Below are 23,621 nucleotides of genomic sequence, written 5' to 3'. Positions count from 1 at the left end.
TTTACTGTGTGTATGTAAAGGGCTCTGATACCTACAGGTCAAGCTAGCGCTATATAAAACGGTTAAAATAAAATAAAATAAATTAAATAGTCACAGGGATCAGCAAAGCTCATCTCAGACATCATGGCAGCTGCAGCCGGAAACTCTGAACCCTGAGCTACTCTGAGGCGAAGAGAGCAGCGAGGAGGGTGCAGTCACGGGGAGTTACAGAAACCAGGAGATGAGGGGGGGGGGGGGGCTGGGGCATCAAACTGGACCCCGTGGAGGGGAAGCGATTGGGCCAGAATCACGGATTGTTGTCCAAGTCCCCAGGCTGTGGTAGAACCCCAGGTCTGCAGAGTCCAAGGTTTGCAACTCAAGCGACGACTCACACCTGCTCCGTGTGTAAAGTGCCTAGACGCCCCCTGATGACGTATGACGATTGCGCTACAAACATAAATCAATGCATGCACACCTGCTGCAGCACAGCTGATTGTTTCCATGGATGGGAAGATATTTCCTATTTCGAAGAATTGTTATTTAGATAAGATCCGTCTCTTCCTTTGTGATGCCTTGGGGTGATGTTTATACGTGTTTGTAACTCTATTTGTTTTTAGCTCAGAGGGAGGCCAGGCACGTGGGCCCCTTAAATACATGTACCGCTGCACGTGAACGTCCATATCTCGAGGCTTCAGCATGAGGAATGTAAGGCCCCTCACTATTGGCCAGCCAGAAAACACCCATCAGAACCTCTGGCACGAATCCCACCTCAGCAGAGCCGACATTTAAAGGGACAAGGAAGTAAACAAAATTCAATACCTGAAGAAATATCACTAGATTTATAAGTTGCCACAATCTCAACACTGACCATCAAATGCTCTCCTGGGCCTGCTGAGAGAGAAGAAGACACAAGCAGATGCATGAATCTCTCTCAGACACAGGAAAGAGTTAAAATGCACGGGGCATATCAACAATAGACAGCGATAAATATCGCAAAGCTCGCTTTTTTATTTATCGCCGTGTATCGCTGGAATTTATCGCCCGGTTAGCGCGTTATTAACAACGCGTATCACAGCGGCGATAAGAATTCCAGTGATAGCGGGGATATCGCAGTTTTCCATGGAACAATGCTGGTTTTCCAGCGATGTCCCATGGAAAACGGCGATATCCTTCATAGGCCCTCTAATCTTAGCCACACAATCCACCCCCCATGTTAGGTATGCCTTAATCTGGAATTTAACAGATGTTAAATTCCAGCGTCAAGGCATAGTTAACGCGATTTCAAATATCGCTACCCCTCGTAGATAATTTCACGAAGCTGGGCCAGCGATGTTTTCCCATGGGGTATTGTCAGGCACGCCTCCTTTGCATCTCATTAACGATGCCATGCGAGGTGTGCTGATAACGGGCGCTAAGACAAGGAAACACGCGCTAGCATGTCCTTGTTAATAAAGCGATAATATTATCGCCGCTTTTCGTCCGAAAACGGACGCTAAAACGGCGATAATATTATTGCCAGCCCTTGATAATAGGCCCCCACATTCAGAAACAAACTCTGGGGCATATTATCAAGCCCAATTTGGTCACTTTAGCAGCCGTTTTCGGCCGTAAATCTGCGATTTAAATATCGCTCTATTATCAAGGACACGCTAACGCGTGTTTCCTTAAGTTAGCATATGCAATATTCTGACAACAATCAATATAGACACAATGGATACTATATTCGTTATGACATGTCCAGCCGGACAGAGGTCCAAATCTTTTACTTTTTGGAAAAATCAAAAACAAAATTCCTTCAACAATTCTTCGTAGTGGGGCACAAGCCTGTAACCTAACACATACAAATTGGCATGGTGAGGAAAATCACAAACAAACAGAGCAGGGCTTTTAGGCAAAAGCTTCAGATTCCTGTGATTAGTAGTGTAACAGAAATTCAAGTCACACCATTACAAGCATATAACACATGGTATACGTTTTTAGTATATGGTGCTCAGGAAAGTTGACGGCGTTTCGATCCCACTATATAATCATGGGGATCATCATCAGGACATTAATAATGCCTAAACAGTATAAGCCTCTGTAGCCGAATACGCCCAACCTAATGAGTCAGGGCAGGGTGAAGGGAGTTGGTTAAATAGCCCGGCAATCCAGCAATCGAAAGCCTTGGGGGACCGCGTCAGCGGTGTGCTCGGTCGCGTTTCGAGGAGGGGAAGTATTCCGGGTCAGTCGGCAAGCGTTTCTTCCTGGGGGAGCTCTGTTCAACTTTGTTTGTTGGGGCCATAGTTCTTTACCTTGGGCTGAAAGGAGAGTGCTGCCATCCCTTGCTTGCTGCTAGTGACGCCGCCAGTGCTGTGGGCTGTTTGTGTTGGTCTCCCCCGCCGCCGCCTTGCACATCTATGCGGCCGCCGAGGGGGGGACTACAGCCCCCAGAATCCCTAGCGGCATCGCCCCGCCCACCCACGGCCACTTCCGCGCCCGGAGGCGCTCTAAAGGAACGGAACTCCCTCCGCGTCGCGGGACGCGCGCGGGCAACGCCGGGCTAAGCCTGGGCAAAGGGCGGGCCGTCTGTGGCCGTCCGGGGCCAGAAGATGCCGGGTCGGGCCACCCCCTTTCATTTGTACATCCATTTGAGTATCTAGTGCCAGAGATTTATGCAAGGAAACTGGTTAGTCACTCTGTAAATCAGTAATAATATTAGTGGCTAATATGTCTACAAGGCCAAAAAAAGGTACACGGGTGGGAGGCAGTGTGGTTGGGACTCTGGACGCTTTTTTGAATAGGACAGAATCGGTCCTTGAGCATGATATTAACAGAAAACGTTTATCATTGGTGATTACCGCCAAAAGATCATCCTTAGGAGCAATAGGGAAAGCTAAATCACCTGTAACAGTCCCGAAAGTATTAGCTCATACAAGTACAGAGACAGAAGATTCGGTGCCAGGTAAACCCGATTCAATAACATCAAATATAGGAATACTTAGAACCCGAGAATCCTGTGATCCCAGCGATCCGATTATGGACCAACCATTATCCCATATAGAACAATCATGTATAATACCATTATGCCCCATAGTTATTACTACTAATGCCCCACGGCTATCTACTACTCCCATTATATTACCAACAGATACGCAGGAATCATTAAATCGTGTAACCAGCCCTGCCTTAGTATCTAGGCTATGCAAACCAAGGCCAGCCTTGGAAAACAAGGGTTGTGACCTTGGGTTGCCAAAGAAGCCAAATCCACTCCCACGTAACACCAAAAGTAGGAAAATAGTGGAGGTGATTGAAACTAGCGAAGTAGATAGTGAGCCGACAAGTGAAATACCACAAATGAAATCAGCCAGCACACAAACAGAGTTTGGTCAACCACCATATGAAAATTGGGTTGAAGAGATGGCAGGGAATCTCGAGACCAGTATTAAAATTCTAATGGAAAATGCTCTGAAAGAGAGGTTGGAAAAAATGGAAGAGTGTTTGAGATTGAGCTTGAGGCAGATGGAGACCAAGGTTGAGCAAATGAGAAAATTACTTGGAAATAATGGTAGGGGTGATGTTTGTAGAGGGAAAACGAACTCCTCCGATAATAGGAACATACAAAACAAATCAGGAGTTGGAGGAATCACTAACATTACCCCATTGGCTGGTGCTAGTATTGAGGAACATAGGCAGCCTGACAACAAGAATGGACACTCAGATAGAGATAGTGAGACTACGCGGGGAAGTGCAATTAGCAGTATGGCTAAACTAGTTGTTTCTGGCAATCCAATTAGCAACACTGAACAAGCATTGGAAATGCAATAGGTCTCGCAGCATTAGAGTTAGTGCTTTTAGAATTGTTTATGGGTTTTTGTGTAAATCTTTAGCATTTTTGTTTCCTGTAGCCAATGCTAAAGAATTAAAAAAAAAGCCATAAACATTTCTAAAAGCTCTAACTCAAATGCTCCGAGACCTATTGCACTGTGTGAGGGTGAGGGGTTGAGGGTGAGTGAGGGTGAGTGAGGGTGAGGGTGGGTGAGGGTGGGTGAGGGTGAGTGAGGGTGAGTGAGGGGTTGAGGGTGAGTGAGGGTGAGGGGTTGAGGGTGAGTGAGAGCGAGGGTGAGTGAGGGTGAGTGAGGGTGAGTGAGAGTGAGGGTGAGTGAGGGTGAGTGAGGGTGAGAGTGAGTGAGGGTGAGGGTGAGTGAGGGTGAGTGAGGGTGAGTGAGGGTGAGTGAGGGTGAGTGAGGGTGAGGGTGGGTGAGGGTGGGTGAGGGTGAGTGAGGGTGAGTGAGGGTGAGGGTGAGTGAGGGTGAGGGGTTGATGTTGAGGGGTTGAGGGTGAGAGGGTGAGTGAGGGGTTGAGGGTGAGTGAGGGTGAGGGTGAGTTAGGGTGAGGGGTTGAGGGTGAGTGAGGGTGAGGGGTTGAGGGTGAGTGAGGATGAGTGAGAGTGAGGGTGAGTGAGGGGTTGAGGGTGAGTGTACAGCCTGCTTCAATAACCACGTTTTCAGGTAGTTTCTAAACTTCACACTTCCATACAGGGAGAGAAACGAAACAATTCAGAAATATTCAGAATATTGGAAGAGCGGAAACTGTGGAGGCTGGGAGGGAGGGGGGAGGCGGGGTTCGAAAAATGGTAGACATTGTGAGAATTGGCAGAGTACTACAGAGAATGAGAAAAATAAATTGTGGGCGTGGAGGGTAATTGAAGAGCGCAATCGGAGAGGCAAAGAAATAATGACTAGAACTAAAGCGACCAAAGGAATTAAAATGAACGGATTAAACAGATATGAAATAAGTGCATCCATTGCATGTGCTTGTACTATCAAATTAACTGTGCAGTTCTACGCTGTTCCCCTGTAAACACTTGTAAAGCACGCAAAGTCCTTCTTAGATTTAAAGATTTACTTCTCAGCACGAGCTTTTCTTGGTCGCAGTTTTCGATTTTCTGTATATTCTGATATTTCGATCCATTAGCTATTTCTGGGAGAGTCCAACAACATATGACAGGCTGTGAAAGGAAAGTAAAAGTTAAAGAGACAGAAAAGCACGAGACACGGAGAGAATTTCGCGTGAACTAAATCCCGCGGGATCCGAGTTTAAGAGGGCCTGCACGAGGAGAGCGAGCCGAGCCGTTCCATCTGAATGGAAACACTTCTGCAGTGCTCTGAAGCTGGCTATAAATATTTGAAAACATCAAAGGCGGTTGTGTTAAATTAAAAATGCTGTCGCACAGATAGGAACTAGCCGCGGGGGCTGCCAGCTCCGACATGTGAGCCTGGGATCAGACACAAAGAGGCAGAGCAGCAGCAAGGCAAGAAGAGAGCCGGGGAGTGAGCGAGAGAGAGAGCGACAGCAGAGGGGAGAGCAACGGAGAGACGTGGGGAGAGACCAGGGGTGAGGGGATACAGCAGGGGGGGGGGGGGGGGGTGAGGGGATACAGCGGGGGAGGCAGTCACAGCACGCTAGGAAGAGAATAGACTCAGAGCTTCATATTGTCTGTTTGGTCACGGATTAGCAGCGTAAACTGTGAATAATCACGTTTTTATCGAAAAAACAGTGGTGTGGAAAAATGTATATTTACGACTTGGCTCTGATTTTAACATGGCCATAGCAAATAGTTAAGGCAGCACAGTATCCCATGCTTTCTAGCGGCAGGCAGGCAGGGGAGGAGAGGAGGAGGGGGGAGGAGAGTAGGGGAGGCACGGCCTAGCGGCCGTGCAATCAAGTAGTGAGGGGGCGGAGCTGGGGGAGGGTGCGAGAGAGAGTAGGCAAGGCTAGCGGCAGGCAGGCAGGGGAGGAGAGGAGGAGGGGGGAGGAGAGTAGGGGAGGCACGGCCTAGCGGCCGTGCAATCAAGTAGTGAGGGGGCGGAGCTGGGGGAGGCTGTGGAAGAGAGTAGGCAAGGCGACACGGCGGGAGGGGGCGGAGCGGGTAAACAAAGACGGACATGCACGCGCCCGTGACTTTTAAGGTCAATGCGCATGCGCATAAGCTTAATGCGCATGCGCATTGACCTTAAAAGTCACGGGCACTGCAAGGAATCGCCACGATTCCTTGCAGTGTGGATAAAGAGTGGATGAGCCCCTATAGTCTCGCTTGCTCGATGCGCATGCGCATCGACAGGCGAGACCTAAAAATCGGCAATACATAGCCCCAAGGGGACCGATCTATTACCTAACAAGGATGTACTACAATTCCCCCCTGCATCTTGTCCATATGTAATTGTACTAACTGGAGTTCCAACTCTAAGAAGAGACCAAAAAGAAACATGGACCAATCTTCGAAATAAAACAGTAGATTGGCTTATAAAATTTAAACGGTTTCATCCAATAAATGTAGATGATATACTGATGGTTCGCAGAGTTGGATGGGTGGGGGATGCTCCAAAACATATCAGAGGTGATTGTGTGGTAATAAACTTTAGACGGTCGCAACTAGTGAGAAGAATACTAGATTGCCAGGAACAAACTCCACATTGTAGCACAGACATAAACACGCTTCCATTGGACTACTTTTATAAATCACCTAAGGGAGGAAGAGGTGGTGCGTTGGTCCCCCAAATATCTTTGTTCAATAGGTTCTCGGAGCTGTCTACGTTGGATGACTTGGATTGACTGAGTAGTCCGAGGGTACAAGTAGGTCCGAATGTTAAATCTCCTAATGAAATAGGGAACAAAATTACGATTGGGACATCTCGGGGAGTACTTGGGACAAACAAAATAGATGGTACTTTAGGGTTAGAAGTAGGCATGATATGCGAGACATTAACTTTGAACCAACAAATAGAGCCCGAGGTTGCCAATAAAGAAATAATAAATATAGATGCTGAAGAAGAGGTTGTAGCCAGGGGACAACCCATTTGCCCAGAAATAAAGATAATCTCCTGGAATATCGCAGGCCTTGCTAAAAATCTAGCAGACGGGCTATGGAGTGAATATATAGATCAGAGTGATGTAGTACTCCTACAGGAGACTTGGTCGCTAGAACCCTCGCAGAGACTGGGATACAAAACTTACAGTATAAATGCTAGTCAGTGTGGTAGAGGTAGGCCATCTGGAGGTTTGGTCATATGGATAAGTATCACTCTAGAAGTAGACATAATCCCCCTATATATTGAATCCCCGGATATACTGGGAGTAAAAGTAATAACGCAAGACAATAGGCTCATATATCTACTTAATATTTACAACAGACCAAATAGTAGTTGTAAGGAATCATTAGTCATAGAACAGCTTGGCTCTTTTTTTAGATATGGTTGAGCCTGCGTCAAGTGTAATCTGTAGAGGGGATTTCAATTGCAAATATGAACCTATGGCGGGAATACATGAACTTTTTGAAGAGCAAGATATAGCTCATAAAATTCCCAGCTTAGCCTTCAGTAGAGAGATTAAATGTACGGTCGCGGCAGCAACAATTTTAAAACTTACGGTGGGACACGATTTACGGGCGTGTAATGGTCGCCTACCGTCCGATAGACCTGGCGGCTCTACATTCTGTAGAGGGAACTCACTTAGTCAGTTAGATTATATTATGATCTCTATGAATCTATGGCATATTACCATAGATCTAAGGGTCGTAAATAGAGTAGAGAGTGACCATTATCCTCTAGAACTGACAATAGAATCCCATCCCTTCAAGTCTATTAAGATACGGGCGGAAGAGAATAACCTGCCAACTGGAGAGCTAGAAATAAGTAATAATAGGCGAGCCTTGAAATGGCCCTATATCTTAGCTAAAGATGCAACAATGATAAATATATATAATACTTTTTCTGATATTGTCACCCCTCTCCAAGAATTAACAGAAGGGGAAGAAACTGTACTACAATTGCATTAAAACCTGGTAGAAGCTCTCCTCCCGTTACTGACTAAGTTGTATAAAAAGGAAGACGGAGGAAGTAGTAATCAAAGAGAGACAGTAAATCCTTGGTATAGCAAAGAATGTAGAATAGCAAAGATGGAACTTATACAGGCAATTAAAAATAAGAGTCCTACAGAAATTAGCGTGAGTAGTATAAAATTTATAAAAGGATATTGCTAGAAGCAAAAAAAGCCTGGGATAATGATATTTGGTCGGACCTAATAGTCGCTGCAAACACCAAAGACCAGGTTGCCTTCTGGAGCCTAATTGCAAAGCAAAACAGGACTGGGAAAAGTACAAAAGATCTTTTCCTAGATGAGAAAACCTGGATAGACCACTTTGCTAATCTCTAGCATGATAGTAGTGGGGGTGCATGTACTTTAAGAAATGAATTAGAAGAAGGAAAAGTGGACACTCACTTGCACTTTAGCTTAGAGGAGACCAAAAATGCTATAGTGGCCATTAAATCAGGGAAGGTGCATGGCCCCGATAAGATCCCAGGCGATCTAATAAAACATGATTTAGAAGTTTGGACTCCGTACGTACATTTTTTATGTAACTCAATAGCGGCTGGGACACCAATCCCTGACACGTGGAAAGGGGCAGAGATTGTGACAATTTTTAAAAAGGGCAATCCCCAAGATCCAGCTAACTACCGCCCAATCAGTTTAATTGATATTTTACAAAAAGTCTATGCTAGGCATATTTTAAATAGATTATCAGAATGGATGGATGAGGTGGATATTTTATCAAAGTACCAAGCAGGGTTTAGACCTAAAACAAGCACTATCGATCAAGTATTTATGTTTCTGTGTATTTATTGGAAATATATCATTTTTAGGAAAGGCAGCCTATATATTGCTTTTATAGACTTAAGGGCTGCATTCGATTTGGTCCCCCGTTCCCAGTTATGGGTTACACTGAAGAAAATCGGGGTACCATCAGAATTACTTAGGCAACTCATCAGGCTACATACAGGAAACTTTGCTATGATAAGATGGGGACGAAAGGGAGAACTAACTAAACCGATCCCGGTGAGAAGAGGAGTTAGACAGGGGTGCGTACTGGCAACAACCCTCTTTTCACCATACGTAAATGATATCCCCAAGTTCTTACTGGATTGCAAGCATGATTCTCCACACCTTGGGGGTGAAGCGGTACCGGCTTTATTATTCGCCGACGATACCATTTTAATTTCGCAAAGCCCCAAGGGACTTCAATGCCTAGTGGTTGCTTTTAATAGTTACTGTTTACAGAAGGGTCTTGAAATAAATTCCAGTAAGACTAAATACATGTCTCTAAACCCACATACGTCATTTAAAAATAATCTTGTTTTAAATAAACAACCATTGGAATATGTTGAAAGCTTTAATTATTTAGGAATCACCTTGGAAAGCAAAATGTCTTGGAAAGGACAAATTGAAAAGAGTAGGATAATGTTGCTCCAGAACTCGATACCTATATTAAAAAAGCATGAGGGTAATACATCCAAGGCTGTTTCACCTGCACTGGAAGTACACAAATCTAAAGCCCAATCATCAGCGCTCTATGGGGCAGAGATCTGGGGATCCCATTGTAAAAAGAACTTTGAGCGGGAAGAAAATACATTTTATAGGCAACTATTAAAACTTCCAACAAGGACACCATTGTTGCCAGTATCTATGGATCTGAATATAAAACGTACAGACCACAGTGCAGCATTAAGACCGTTATTATTTTGGATCAGGATCTGGTTGACTCCAGAATTGATTCATTATAAAGCAGGGTTGGAGGAAATTATAGCGATAAAACGATATAGAGACATCCTGTGGCTAAGACATGTTATGACGTGGATGCAAAAGTTAGGTTTATCCCATTATTGGAAAGATCCGCAATATCTAACGGCATCTTGTAAAAAACACTTAAAAGTGACATATTGGACCCGTATAGCAAATAGTCTGTTGCATAGTTCGACCATTGCGACTTTAACTATGAAGTTCTTAGCCTCTAAAGATGTTGCTCGCCTAGAGTCCTTTCTGGACGAGATAGAACCGCCGTTAGCAAAATCTTTATTCTTGCAATTCAGATACGGAATTCTGCAAATAGGTGTCAATACATTCAGTTGGAATGGAGAAAGGGGGGGCAAGGGAAGTGATTTCTGTGCCCTATGTGCAGAGGTAGTAAAGGAAAATGATGCACATATACAATTTTTTTGCACAGCATATAATTCCGCAAGGAAACGTTGGATTAAACCCCTTTGTAGACATTTAGGTATTAGGAGTTGCAGTGATGCTGAGCGCATCCTAAAAACTGATCCCTCACAAATAATAGTTTTTTCTGTAAGTAGGTTCCTATTTAATGTATTTTTGATAAGAAAGAGAAAGGGGTTAAAGATTTAAGGAAAAAATCCCACTTGATTAAGACTTATAATAATAAACTGAATAAGAAATGTACTTGCACTTTCCAATTGGTTAAAAATCCATGTGACAAGTGGAGAAGTGTGGCTCACTGGTTAGAGGAGGCAGACCCGGACGCTGAGATCAGACCCGGGACCAGGGTTCAATTCCCGACGCGGCAGGGTCTTTAGCCCAATATGTCCACGGACTCGGTAATTCTCGCTTCGGTGCCTACTCGAATCACAGGTTCACACTCTGCAACTCTGGCCAATAGCTTGCTTAATCTCCACTACGGCCCCCCGCGGCGGGATGCCTGGCTTTCACCTTGGGGATACCCAGTAGCGGCTATCTCACAGGGAAAAACCAGGACGGGTTTCCAATGCAAAGCGCTTTGAGACCTGGCGGTGATATTGCGCTATATAAAAACCTATCCAACCATCCTGTAAATGTGTATATTTTTAATTTTTTTTTAAAGGATGCTTAGCTTGTTTTAATAATGTGTATTTATGACTTAGATAGGTTTTATGGCGTGTAGAGGCTGAGCATATAAATGCACAATCGTATCTGCTACCCTTTTTGTCTTTGTGTCCCAACCGCCTTTTGATTTATGTAAGTGGAAAGGAGAAATAGTAATATTAATGAAATGTTGATTTTAAAATGTATCTTTTATGGTTGTAATTGACCGAAATAAAGATTAAATGAAATGAAAAGACACTCACAGTGGGCCCGATTCACAGAACTAACTTAAGACAAAATCCTAAACTTACTACTTTTGGTATTCACAGAAGTTAGGATTTTGTCTTAAGTTTGTCTTAAGACAGACTTAAGACAGACTTAAAACAAAATCCTAACTTAAGTCTGTCTTAAGTCTGTCTTAAGTCTGTCTTGAGTCTGTCTTCAGACAAAATCCTAACTTCTGGGAATACCAAAAGTAGTAAGTTTAGGATTTTGTCTTAAGTTAGTTCTGTGAATCAGGCCCTAAGTGCCTTATTTCAGGGTACTCCGGATGTAGGCCAGGAAGGGGTGGGGCTCAGGCTTGTCTCTAGTCACATGCACGAATGGGTTACAAGCGACTAGAGATGTATGGTTGTTATTTTAGCGATTAACTGACATCAGAGCATCTCTCACAAGGAAATGAAGGGAAGGACTTTTTAGGAACAGATTCCCAAGGGCTGCCTCCAGAAATGGTACAGCATTTTATACATTCTAAAGATACTGAAAGTAATAAATGGATTCCAAATAAGGCTACGTGCCGAATTTTGTGAAAGCTTGAAATATATTTTTTTAGTATCTAGTTTACTGCCTAATGTCGGCCATTCTCACCACCTGCCAGCTTTAAATCACCCCCGTCTGACCCCCTGGAGCAGAGGTGTCTCTAGATGCAGGTATGTAACATAAATGTTTCATTCGTGATGTACAATGAATCTGTACACTCCTGGGTTTACGGCCGCAGGTGTCTGAGGCAGTTTAATGTGTTTCATGTTCGAGCGGGGTGTCGAACCTGTCATGACATGTACACTGCAGCCCGCTTCTAGTGCCTGGAGTCGGCTGATACTCACAGAGTAATGTAACGTTTGACTAAGTTTGTAAACAGAGGTCACAGGGCGGCCTGTGTCGTGTAGTAAATGCGCAGAGGGCCACAGCTCAGAGGGGTATTTCAATATTATTAAAAAGCATCGGTTGCCTTTACAATGTTCTATATATTATTAAAGGAGCACGCGTGTTTCCAGTTGCAGCGCTCCGCTGCGGCCTCGCTCGAGGTAGGGCAGGGAAGGTCGCAGGATTGTAAAGGCGCCTCTCGGCTGCCGCGGAGGCTCCTGTCAGTGCTTAGAAGCCTCACAGCTACCCGAGTGTGCATTGCACACACAGGTATAGCTGTTAGTGGTACCGACTACAAACGAAGTCCCCCACTCCACGGATCCGACTGGTGCTGTGAGACAATCACACATTCAAGTGGAAAGGATAACAAAGAACAGAGTGGAACATTGAACGGCACGTAAGAGAATGGGAAGGAATAAAACAAATTAGCGAGAAATAAAATAAAATGGCAGCCGAGAATAGGGCAGGTTGGAACTTCATTGAAGTGGAGCTAAGAAGGGGTTGGAGTCGGGGCTCCTGGACTGCGGCATGAAGTAAACAGAATGAAATATCATGGAACCAAACTGCATGCCCTGGATGGGAATGGAATGGAATGACCTTGAATCGAGTGAACGGGTTAGGATTGAATGGAGTGAATGGGTTAGGATTGAATGGAGTGAATGGGTTAGGATTGAATGGAGTGAATGGGTTATGATTGAATGGAGTGAATGGGTTGGCATTGAATGGAGTGAATGGGTTAGGATTGAATGGAGTGAATGGGTTAGGAGTGAATGGAGTGAATGGGTTATGATTGAATGGAGTGAATGGGTTGGCATTGAATGGAGTGAATGGGTTAGGATTGAATGGAGTGAATGGGTTAGGATTGAATGGCGTGAATGGGTTATGATTGAATGGAGTGAATGGGTTATGATTGAATGGAGTGAATGGGTTGGCATTGAATGGAGTGAATGGGTTAGGAGTGAATGGAGTGAATGGGTTAGGATTGAATGGAGTGAATGGGTTATGATTGAATGGAGTGAATGGGTTGGCATTGAATGGAGTGAATGGGTTAGGATTGAATGGAGTGAATGGGTTAGGATTGAATGGAGTGAATGGGTGAATGGGTTGGCATTGAATGGAGTGAATGGGTTAGGATTGAATGGAGTGAATGGGTTAGGATTGAATGGCGTGAATGGGTTATGATTGAATGGGTTATGATTGAATGGAGTGAATGGGTTGGCATTGAATGGAGTGAATGGGTTAGGATTGAATGGAGTGAATGGGTTAGGATTGAATGGAGTGAATGGGTTATGATTGAATGGAGTGAATGGGTTGGCATTGAATGGAGCGAATGGGTTAGGATTGAATGGAGTGAATGGATTGGCATTGAATGGAGTGAATGGGTTGGCATTGAATGGAGTGAATGGGTTAGGATTGAATGGAGTGAATGGGTTATGATTGAATGGAGTGAATGGGTTGGCATTGAATGGGGTGAATGGGTTAGGATTGAATGGAGTGAATGGGTTAGGATTGAATGGAGTGAATGGGTTGGCATTGAATGGGGTGAATGGGTTAGGATTGAATGGAATGAATGGGTTGGCATTGAATGGAGTGAATGGGTTAGGATTGAATGGGGTGAATGCGTTAGGATTGAATGGAGTGAATGGGTTAGGATTGAATGGAGTGAATGGGTTAGGATTGAATGGGGTGAATGGGTTATGATTTAATGGAGTGAATGGGTTGGCATTGAAATGAGTCAACGGGTTAGGATTGAATGGAGTGAATGGGTTAGGATTGAATGGAGTGAATGGGTTAGGATTGAATGGAGTGAATGGGTTAGGATTGAATGGAGTGAATGGGTTGGCATTGAATGGAGTGAATGGGTTAGGATTGAATGGAGTGAATGGGTTAGGATTGAATGGAGTGAATGGGTTATGATTGAATGGAGTGAATGGGTTGGCATTGAATGGAGTGAATGGGTTAGGATTGAAGGGAGTGAATGGGTTAGGATTGAATGGAGTGAATGGGTTATGATTGAATGGAGTGAATGGGTTTGGCATTGAATGGAGTGAATGGGTTAGGATTGAATGGAGTGAATGGGTTGGCATTGAATGGAGTGAATGGGTTGGCATTGAATGGAGTGAATGGGTTAGGATTGAATGGAGTGAATGGGTTATGATTGAATGGAGTGAATGGGTTAGGATTAAATGGAGTGAATGGGTTAGGATTGAATGGCGTGAATGGGTTATGATTGAATGGAGTGAATGAGTTGGCATTGAATGGAGTGAATGGGTTAGGATTGAATGGAGTGAATGGGTTAGGATTGAATGGAGTGAATGGGTTAGGATTGAATGGAGTGAATGGGTTATGATTGAATGGAGTGAATGGGTTGGCATTGAATGGAGTGAATGGGTTAGGATTGAATGGAGTGAATGGGTTAGGATTGAATGGAGTGAATGGGTTATGATTGAATGGAGTGAATGGGTTGGCATTGAATGGAGTGAATGGGTTAGGATTGAATGGAGTGAATGGGTTGGGACTGAATGGCGTGAATGGGTTATGATTGAATGGAGTGAATGGGTTATGATTGAATGGAGTGAATGGGTTGGCATTGAATGGAGTAAATGGGTTAGGATTGAATGGAGTGAATGGGTTAGGATTGAATGGAGTGAATGGGTTATGATTGAATGGAGTGAATGGGTTGGCATTGAATGGAGTGAATGGGTTAGGATTGAATGGAGTGAATGGGTTGGCATTGAATGGAGTGAATGGGTTGGCATTGAATGGAGTGAATGGGTTAGGATTGAATGGAGTGAATGGGTTATGATTGAATGGAGTGAATGGGTTGGCATTGAATGGGGTGAATGGGTTAGGATTGAACGGAGTGAATGGGTTAGGATTGAATGGAGTGAATGGGTTGGCATTGAATGGGGTGAATGGGTTAGGATTGAATGGAGTGAATGGCTTGGCATTGAATGGAGTGAATGGGTTAGGATTGAATGGGGTGAATGCGTTAGGATTGAATGGAGTGAATGGGTTAGGATTGAATGGAGTGAATGGGTTATGATTGAATGGGGTGAATGGGTTATGATTTAATGGAGTGAATGGGTTGGCATTGAAATGAGTGAATGGGTTAGGATTGAATGGAGTGAATGGGTTAGGATTGAATGGAGTGAATGGGTTAGGATTGAATGGAGTGAATGGGTTGGCATTGAATGGAGTGAATGGGTTAGGATTGAATGGAGTGAATGGGTTATGATTGAATGGAGTGAATGGGTTATGATTGAATGGAGTGAATGGGTTGGCATTGAATGGAGTGAATGGGTTAGGATTGAATGGAGTGAATGGGTTAGGATTGAATGGAGTGAATGGGTTATGATTGAATGGAGTGAATGGGTTGGCATTGAATGGAGTGAATGGGTTAGGATTGAATGGAGTGAAAGGGTTAGGATTGAATGGAGTGAATGGGTTATGATTGAATGGAGTGAATGGGTTGGCATTGAATGGAGTGAATGGGTTAGGATTGAATGGAGTGAATGGGTTGGCATTGAATGGAGTGAATGGGTTGGCATTGAATGGAGTGAATGGGTTAGGATTGAATGGAGTGAATGGGTTGGCATTGAATGGAGTGAATGGGTTAGGATTGAATGGAGTGAATGGGTTAGGATTGAATGGAGTGAATGGGTTATGATTGAATGGAGTGAATGGGTTGGCATTGAATGGAGTGAATGGGTTAGGATTGAATGGAGTGAATGGGTTGGCATTGAATGGAGTGAATGGGTTGGCATTGAATGGAGTGAATGGGTTAGGATTGAATGGAGTGAATGGGTTGGCATTGAATGGAGTGAATGGGTTAGGATTGAATGGAGTGAATGGGTTAGGATTGAATGGAGTGAATGGGTTATGATTGAATGGAGTGAATGGGTTGGCATTGAATGGAGTGAATGGGTTAGGATTGAATGGAGTGAATGGGTTAGGATTGAATGGAGTGAATGGGTTATGATTGAATGGAGTGAATGGGTTGGCATTGAATGGAGTGAATGGGTTAGGATTGAATGGAGTGAATGGGTTAGGATTGAATGGAGTGAATGGGTTATGATTGAATGGAGTGAATGGGTTGGCATTGAATGGAGTGAATGGGTTAGGATTGAATGGAGTGAATGGGTTGGCATTGAATGGAGTGAATGGGTTGGCATTGAATGGAGTGAATGGGTTAGGATTGAATGGAGTGAATGGGTTATGATTGAATGGAGTGAATGGGTTAGGATTAAATGGAGTGAATGGGTTAGGATTGAATGGCGTGAATGGGTTATGATTGTATGGAGTGAATGGGTTGGCATTGAATGGAGTGAAGGGGTTAGGATTGAATGGAGTGAATGGGTTAGGATTGAATGGAGTGAATGGGTTAGGATTGAATGGAGTGAATGGGTTATGATTGAATGGAGTGAATGGGTTGGCATTGAATGGAGTGAATGGGTTAGGATTGAATGGAGTGAATGGGTTAGGATTGAATGGAGTGAATGGGTTGGCATTGAATGGATTGAATGGGTTAGGATTGAATGGAGTGAATGGAGTGAATGGGTTAGGATTGCATGGCATAGAATACCAGACTAACATGGCGCAGGGTGGAATGTCCTTTAAGCAGAGCCTGGAATGGCACCATCACACACCGCTCCTCTGCACTGGGGTCTAATGATCAGGCCCCCAAGAAGCTTGTGGACACTTCCCAGGGACTACATGACCAGGCCTCCTGCGTGTGCAGGAATCTGCAGGACGGAGCCATGTAAAACTAGCTTCAAGAGGCCTCTACTGGCTCCATGTAGAGCCAAGAATCAAACTGAAGACTGCCCCATGCACAAGCACTACTGGGGCATCTGGAAAAGAGACCCCCCCAGATTAAATGCCAGCCAGGAAGTAAGCTAGACATCACCACATGATACATCAAAGGATGGCCAAGAATCAAAAACAGGAGGCTGTTCACTGGGATTCCAGGGCCCCAGCCTTGGAGGGCTCTGAACCCTGCACCCTGGCCCGCAGGAACACAAAGGGAGATCAGGAATCCAGGGTCCTAGACCTGAGAGGGGTCTGAACCCTGCACCCTGGCCTGCAGGGACACAAAGGAAGAACAGTAAACCAGGGTCCAAGACCTGGGAGGGCCCTGAACCCTGCACCCTGTCCTGCAGGAACACGAAGAAAGATCAGGAATCCGGGGTCCTAGTACTGGGAGGGCCCAAACCCTGCACCCTGGTCTGCAGGAGCATGAAGGAAGATCAGGAATCCGGGGTCCTAGACCTCGGAGGGCCCTGAACCCTGCACCATGGCCCGCAGGAGCATGAAGGAAGATCAGGAATCCGGGGTCCTAGACCTCGGAGGGCCCTGAACCCTGCACCCTGGCCCGCAGGAGCATGAAGGAAGATCAGGTATCCGGGGTCCTAGACCTTGATGGGCCATGAATCCTGCATCTTTACATGCCGGAGATTACTGGGGAGCCAGGAACCCTGATCCCTAGCCTGAACAAACCTTAGGGAACTTCACTGAGATTCTTGGGTCTAGGCATGGAACCATGTACCCTATCCTGCAGGAACATGAAGGAAATTACTGAGGGCGGGGGCGAGGGAGGGTCCAAGGCCCAGTCCTGAGGGTATCTATCTATCAATCAAACATTTTCAAATAGCTTTCCCCTCTGCCGTAGCAGAACTGGTCACATCCCCTTCAAACTTCACGCTACTTGGCGATTTTAATGTCCATTTTGATAACACCTCAGACACCACCACCATAGAGATGATAGCAAGTTTGGCTGCAGTCCAACTGGAGCAACTTGTTCCATCTCCAACACATGTTAAAGGTCATCTCTTAGACCCAGTATTCAGTAACTGTGAACATCTCAAAGTGGGCACTATTAGTCACCATCTCTCACTTCTATCCCTCGTAAAACACGAAACTGGTCTAAACTTCGCATAGATAACTGGACCAATACTCTTACCACCACCACACCCTCACTCCTGTACGACCCCCTCGTTAATAATAACCTATATAATGACTGGATCTCAAGCTCTCTGGATTCCATAATCCCCCTTCGTACCTCGGGCTCAAAAAGGCAGCAAAAAACAGCGCCCTGGTATTCAGAAGAGATCAGGGATAAAAAACGTCTATGCAAGAGATTGGAAAGAAAGTGGCGTATGAGCTACGCCACTACGGACAAAGCCATTTACAGGGAAGCCATTAGGACTTACAAATCTGAAATAAAATCTACACAATCGGCCTACTACAATGAGGAAATAATGTCGGCCAAGTCCAAGCCTAAAGAGATATATCAGAAAGTAAAAACTCTGACTAGGCTCACACCTCCCCCGGCAGTTAATTACAATCCGCTCTCCCGATGTAATTATTTGGCTAACTTCTTTTTTCATAAAGTAAACACAATCTATCTTTCCTTCCCGGATCCAGCTGTAGAACTCCCCACTCAAAGATCTGACTCGGCCACCGAAACAGAAGATTCTCATCAAAACAACTTAGACCACCTCCCTCTGCTGAATTCTGAAACACTCGAGCTTTTAATACATCAAATAAAATCTGGCTCCCCATGTGACCCTGCTCCTCCGAGCATGTTGGTCCTAGCCGATAAAGCCATCCTTCCCACACTTATGGATTTGTTGAACTCCTCCATAACGTCTGGGACGGTACCACCGGCCTGGAAGCACGCCATGGTACGGGCTTTGCTGAAGAAACCCATTCTTGATCCGGGCAACCCCAACAACTACCGTCCAATCTCACTGCTCCCCTGGGTAACCAAGATCCTCGAGAAACACATTAACACCCTCTTAACTCAGTTTCTCGAGTGTAATCATCTGCTTGATGTTTCCCAGACGGGTTTCCGCCCCAAACACGGGACGGAGACTGCTTTGTTGGCCGTGACAGAGGAAGCGAGGCGGATCTTGGATCGGGGAGGATCAGTGGCAGTGATCCTCCTTGATCTGAGCGCCGCCTTTGATACGGTAAACCATAAAATCCTTCTGAGCCGTCTTTTTGACCTAGGAATATCAGGAGAAGCCTTGGCCTGGTTCAAGTCCTTCTTAAGTGACCGAACCTTCCAGGTCTTTGAAGGCACATCTGTCTCCTTAAGCAAGCCTCTAGGCTGTGGGGTGCCGCAGGACTCTTCACTGAGCCCTACGCTTTTCAATGCATACATGAGACCGCTGGCTGGGATTGTTCGTCCGCATGGTATTAACATCGTTACCTATGCGGATGACACTCAGCTAGCGGTCTCCCTTGTGCAAAAGAACGACCTCTAACCACAGTCCAATTTAACAACATGCTTGGAACAGGTCAAAAGTTGGATGACGAAGTCCTGTTTGAAGCTCAATGACGATAAAACGGAGCTTATGGTCCTTGGCCCTTCATCCCCCTCCACCTTGGAGCTATTATCGCCCATGAGCATGGGCGCTCCTCCCACTCCCAGAGACAACGTAAAAAGTCTTGGGGTGTGGCTGGACAAATCATTGACCTTCAATACACAGGTAACCAAAGTGTCAGCGATCTGCTTTGGCCTCATTAGGATGATGAAAAGAATTCCCCCACTTCTTCCCTTGGAGGCCAAGCAGATAGTGATACAAGGCTTAATTCAATCTCACCTTGACTTTAGTAATGCCCTGTACCTTGGGGTGCCTGAGTTCAGTCTGCAAAAGCTCCAACGGATTCAGGACTGTGCAGCCCGCACATTGCTTGGAATTCCACGTAGAAACTCGATAAAGCCGGGGTTGAGAGCTCTGCACTGGCTTCCCGTTAGGAAGAGAGTCAAGTTCAAATCCATGTGCATTGCCCATCAAGCATATTGGAAATCTGGCCCAGAAATCAGTCACTCCTTGATCTCTCCCTACCAACCCAATAAACAACTCCACTCACTTCCTGGCGAAGGTTCCCAGGATTCGGAGAGCTAGAGCAGGAGGCCGATCCTTTACCTACAATGCTTCCAAGTTATGGAATACACACCCCCTTCATCTGAGAACCAACTCCAACCTGTTGAGCTTTCGTAAACAGCTCAAGACCTTTCTCTTTAACTAACGAGACTAATCTCTGGACCGACTCTCCGGAAGGCATTGCTCTAGTCCCAGCACCTGGACGCCTCAGGGAAGCTGTAGCGCTCTACAAAACCCTTTTTCATTTCATTTCATTTCAAGGAACATGAGGGCAGATCACCGAGAGTTCAGTGTCCGAGAACTGGTGGTGCTTGGAAGCCTGACCCCTACCCAGTGTAATTCTGCCCTATGGCCAGTTCCCAATCCAAGATGGCGGCACGGATCCCTAATGCAACTTCTTGGCCTTCCCCTACATAAAACAGAAGGAAATGTATTTCCTCCTTAGTGAGTTTCATTGTGTTCCTCGCAAGTGGATTTTTCCTGGTGACATGTCTCGACTTTATGCAAGTTTCTTCTACTTTGTTTCTACTGTATAGTTTCCTGAATTCTGCACCTCTTTCTTGTCATCTGCAGCAACACCCCTGAACCTTGTCCTGGTTCTTCTCTTCAAAGGTTCTTGAGGTTCCTTTGTCTCAGCATTTTTCATGCATCCAGAAGCCCGCCTCCACAAAGTTCTTCCGTCAGTGGCTTTCTCCTCCTGGAGGATGAGTCCTGAAGGCACTACTTGCATAATGTACTTGTCGTCAGCATTGTGGGAAGGTCTGGAGTACAACGTTGAAGAAGAAATCCTGGGTACCATAGACATGGAGAGGTTGCATTGTAAACTCCCACAGGACACAGCCCTGGAGAGATTGGAATGTTTTTTAGAAAGCAGACCTCGACCTCATCCTAAACCTAAAGAATTCATTATATTATTTGCCATAATATGTTTTACTAAGAACTGTTTTATGGTCAATCACAAAATTTACATCCAAATAAATAGGTCCGCATTGGGGTGTCCTTTTATCCCGGAACTAACTGCATTATTTTGGGCCAAATATGAAGAACAAAGGGGTAGACAATGGCAACCCATTCGAAGAAAATATTTCCGTATGGCGAAGATACGTTGATAATGTGCTGATGGTCCCCCCGAATTTTCAAATATGATTAACACGCTATCTGGGGATCTATAATCAGGAAGAGGCAATATATGCAGCTAGAGGAAAAAAGGCTAGACTTCAAGGTTGCCAAATCTGGCAGCCAATTGATGCTTAGAATAATGATATAAGAAATATGTAATGAAGTACTGCTATTTCCTCTTTCCCTAGCCTCTCTATTCTATAGTGATTTAAAAAATCCTTTTTGACATTTTTATCTGACAGTATGACAGTATGATGTTTTAGCCTTTTAAATTAATACTATGAATTATTTATGCCTATTTGCTATTTGTATTGATATATGTGATATATGTGAACATCTTTTATCTTCTGTACAATCATTTGGAGTTGCTTAATAAAAATATTAAAAAAGGAAAAGAAAACCACAAAAAAAAAAGATAATGTGTTGATGGCTTGAAAAGGCAACACAGAAGACCTCAACTCATTCTGAGTCAGATTTAAATCAAGACCATCAGATATCAAAATCTCCATAAATGACAGTAAAATTGAGATTATTTTATAGATGTGATTATGAGACATGAAGATGGTCGAATTTATACCACACTCGCCAACAAACTGATAGAAACTAATAAAAAATGTACTACCAGGATCACTTAAAAGGGCATGGTATACGACTAGAGAATATTGCTTCAACAGAAGGAAAAATAGCCAAATGACAACTTGGCTGTGTCATCACAGTTAATACACGCAACAACCAAATTAAAGGGAGAACTGGCACAAAGTGAATAACTTGAACCCATCGCTACAAGTCCCAGATTTGCATTGAGGAGGGGCAGGAGTATCAGAGATAACGTTGTCCGATCCATCACTGAGCAGAAGAAACCAATGGCCGCATTACGGTCAATGATTGGTCAACATTCGGAAACCACAAACTCAAGACCAAGAATGTGCCTTATGTAATTATATGCCCCTATGAGAAACCTTTGTACGTAAAACATTGCAAGATATCAAGATACGCATCTTCCAACCTAAATCACGTATAAGGTGCAAAATCACGGATGTATTGTTGGTACATTTTGTTGAATACATTCACTCGGAGGCACAGATTAGTTGGAGCGTATTAAAGCAAATAATACCTTGAGGAAAGGATATTGAGACAAGATCGCTCCATTTTGAGGCAAAGATGATATTGAAACTCCGCTCTATGGAGGACGGTTTGAAGGAACTCTTTGAAATTAATAACATTAAACGAGTCTTCGCCAAACAGACCATGACTGGATATTTTTACAAATCCAACGCATCAAACTGATAACCACGTTGAATTAACAGCCTATCTTATTGCTTAAAAATGCAACAATAGTAATGGCTTTGCCCACCCTCCATTTCTTAGAAAGCAAGAGGGCACATAATACCAGAAGAAAACTAAAAAGATATGTTTATAATGGCCAGTTCACTTTGAAACACATATTATGGCATTGATGTCACCAAGATATGAAGGACAGATACTATGGGTGCATTTAAAAAGGCATTTCATATGGGATCTTGAAAATAGCAGGCAAACTACATTCGCCGGCATCCAGCGGATGCCCGTCTCGCCTCAAAACGATGACCACAGGCTGAAATATCCCCAAAAGGATATCTGTATTTTAAGTGCTACAATAGTAATGATAAAAACAAATGTGCCTGCAATGGGATTTGTTTGTTAGAAACTAATCACAGAATGGCGGCCAAAAGCGGTACAAAAGGGGGTGGTGATCAGGGCTCGAGTCGGGGTACCACGCGGGTGGACGGCGTCCCCCCACTTATTTTACCGGGAGCTCGATAACTGGAGCAAATGGAGCCACACATTCACTCTTTGGCCTCTCTGGGGCGAGATCGGAGCTTATTCAGAACGCCGCTCATGCGCTAGCTTCTCTGATGCAATCGCATCTAAGGGGTGAGCGAGGGGAGGCAATGAGTCTGATGGTGCCAGCCACCTTTCGTGACGTCACTTCCTGTCATGAAGTCAGCATCCCCCCACTTCTTTTTTTAGGACTTGTGCCCTGGTGGTGATGGACGGGGCATCTGAATCAATCAAACACTCACACCCAGTCAAAAGATCTAGGTTTGATCCATCACCGTTCTTTAGCCCACTCTGCCACCCCAGTTCAGACATGGCCATATGCAAATCAGTCTGACCCTGTGCCTCATGGGAACAGTCCAGCCTGAACTGCCAAGCCATGCCTTCCCTGGACCGGAAACAAGCTTCCGAGGACCGGTTTCTGGCATTTCAGCCTTCTTCAGCCCGGCTTGCTTGAATCCAGTGGCAAAGTGAGCAAGGGACTCACGTCTGAGCATACCCTGCCACACTTATGGCGGCCAAAAGCGGTACAAAAGGGGGTGGTGATGGACGGAGCATCTGAACCAATCAAACACTCACACCCAGTCAAAAGATCTAGGTTTGATCCATCACCGTTCTTTAGCCCACTCTGCCACCCCAGTTCAGACATGGCCATATGCAAATTAGTCTGGTCCTGTGCCTCATGGGAACAGTCCAGCCCGAACTGCCAAGCCATGCCTTCCCTGGACCGGAAACAAGCTACCGAGGACCGGTTTCTGGCATTTCAGCCTTCTTCAGCCCGGCTTGCTTGAATCCAGTGGCAAAGTGAGCAAGGGACTCACGTCTGAGCATACCTTGCCACACTTATGGCGGCCAAAAGCGGTACAAAAGGGGGTGGTGATGGACGGAGCATCTGAACCAATCAAACACTCACACCCAGTCAAAAGATCTAGGTTTGATCCATCACCGTTCTTTAGCCCACTCTGCCACCCCAGTTCAGACATGGCCATATGCAAATCA

The sequence above is a fragment of the Lissotriton helveticus genome, chromosome 9, assembly GCF_964261635.1.
Source record: "Lissotriton helveticus chromosome 9, aLisHel1.1, whole genome shotgun sequence".
Taxonomy (NCBI): domain Eukaryota; kingdom Metazoa; phylum Chordata; class Amphibia; order Caudata; family Salamandridae; genus Lissotriton; species Lissotriton helveticus.
The sequence above is the reverse complement of the archived record's forward strand: the minus strand, read 5'-3'. Positions refer to the sequence as shown.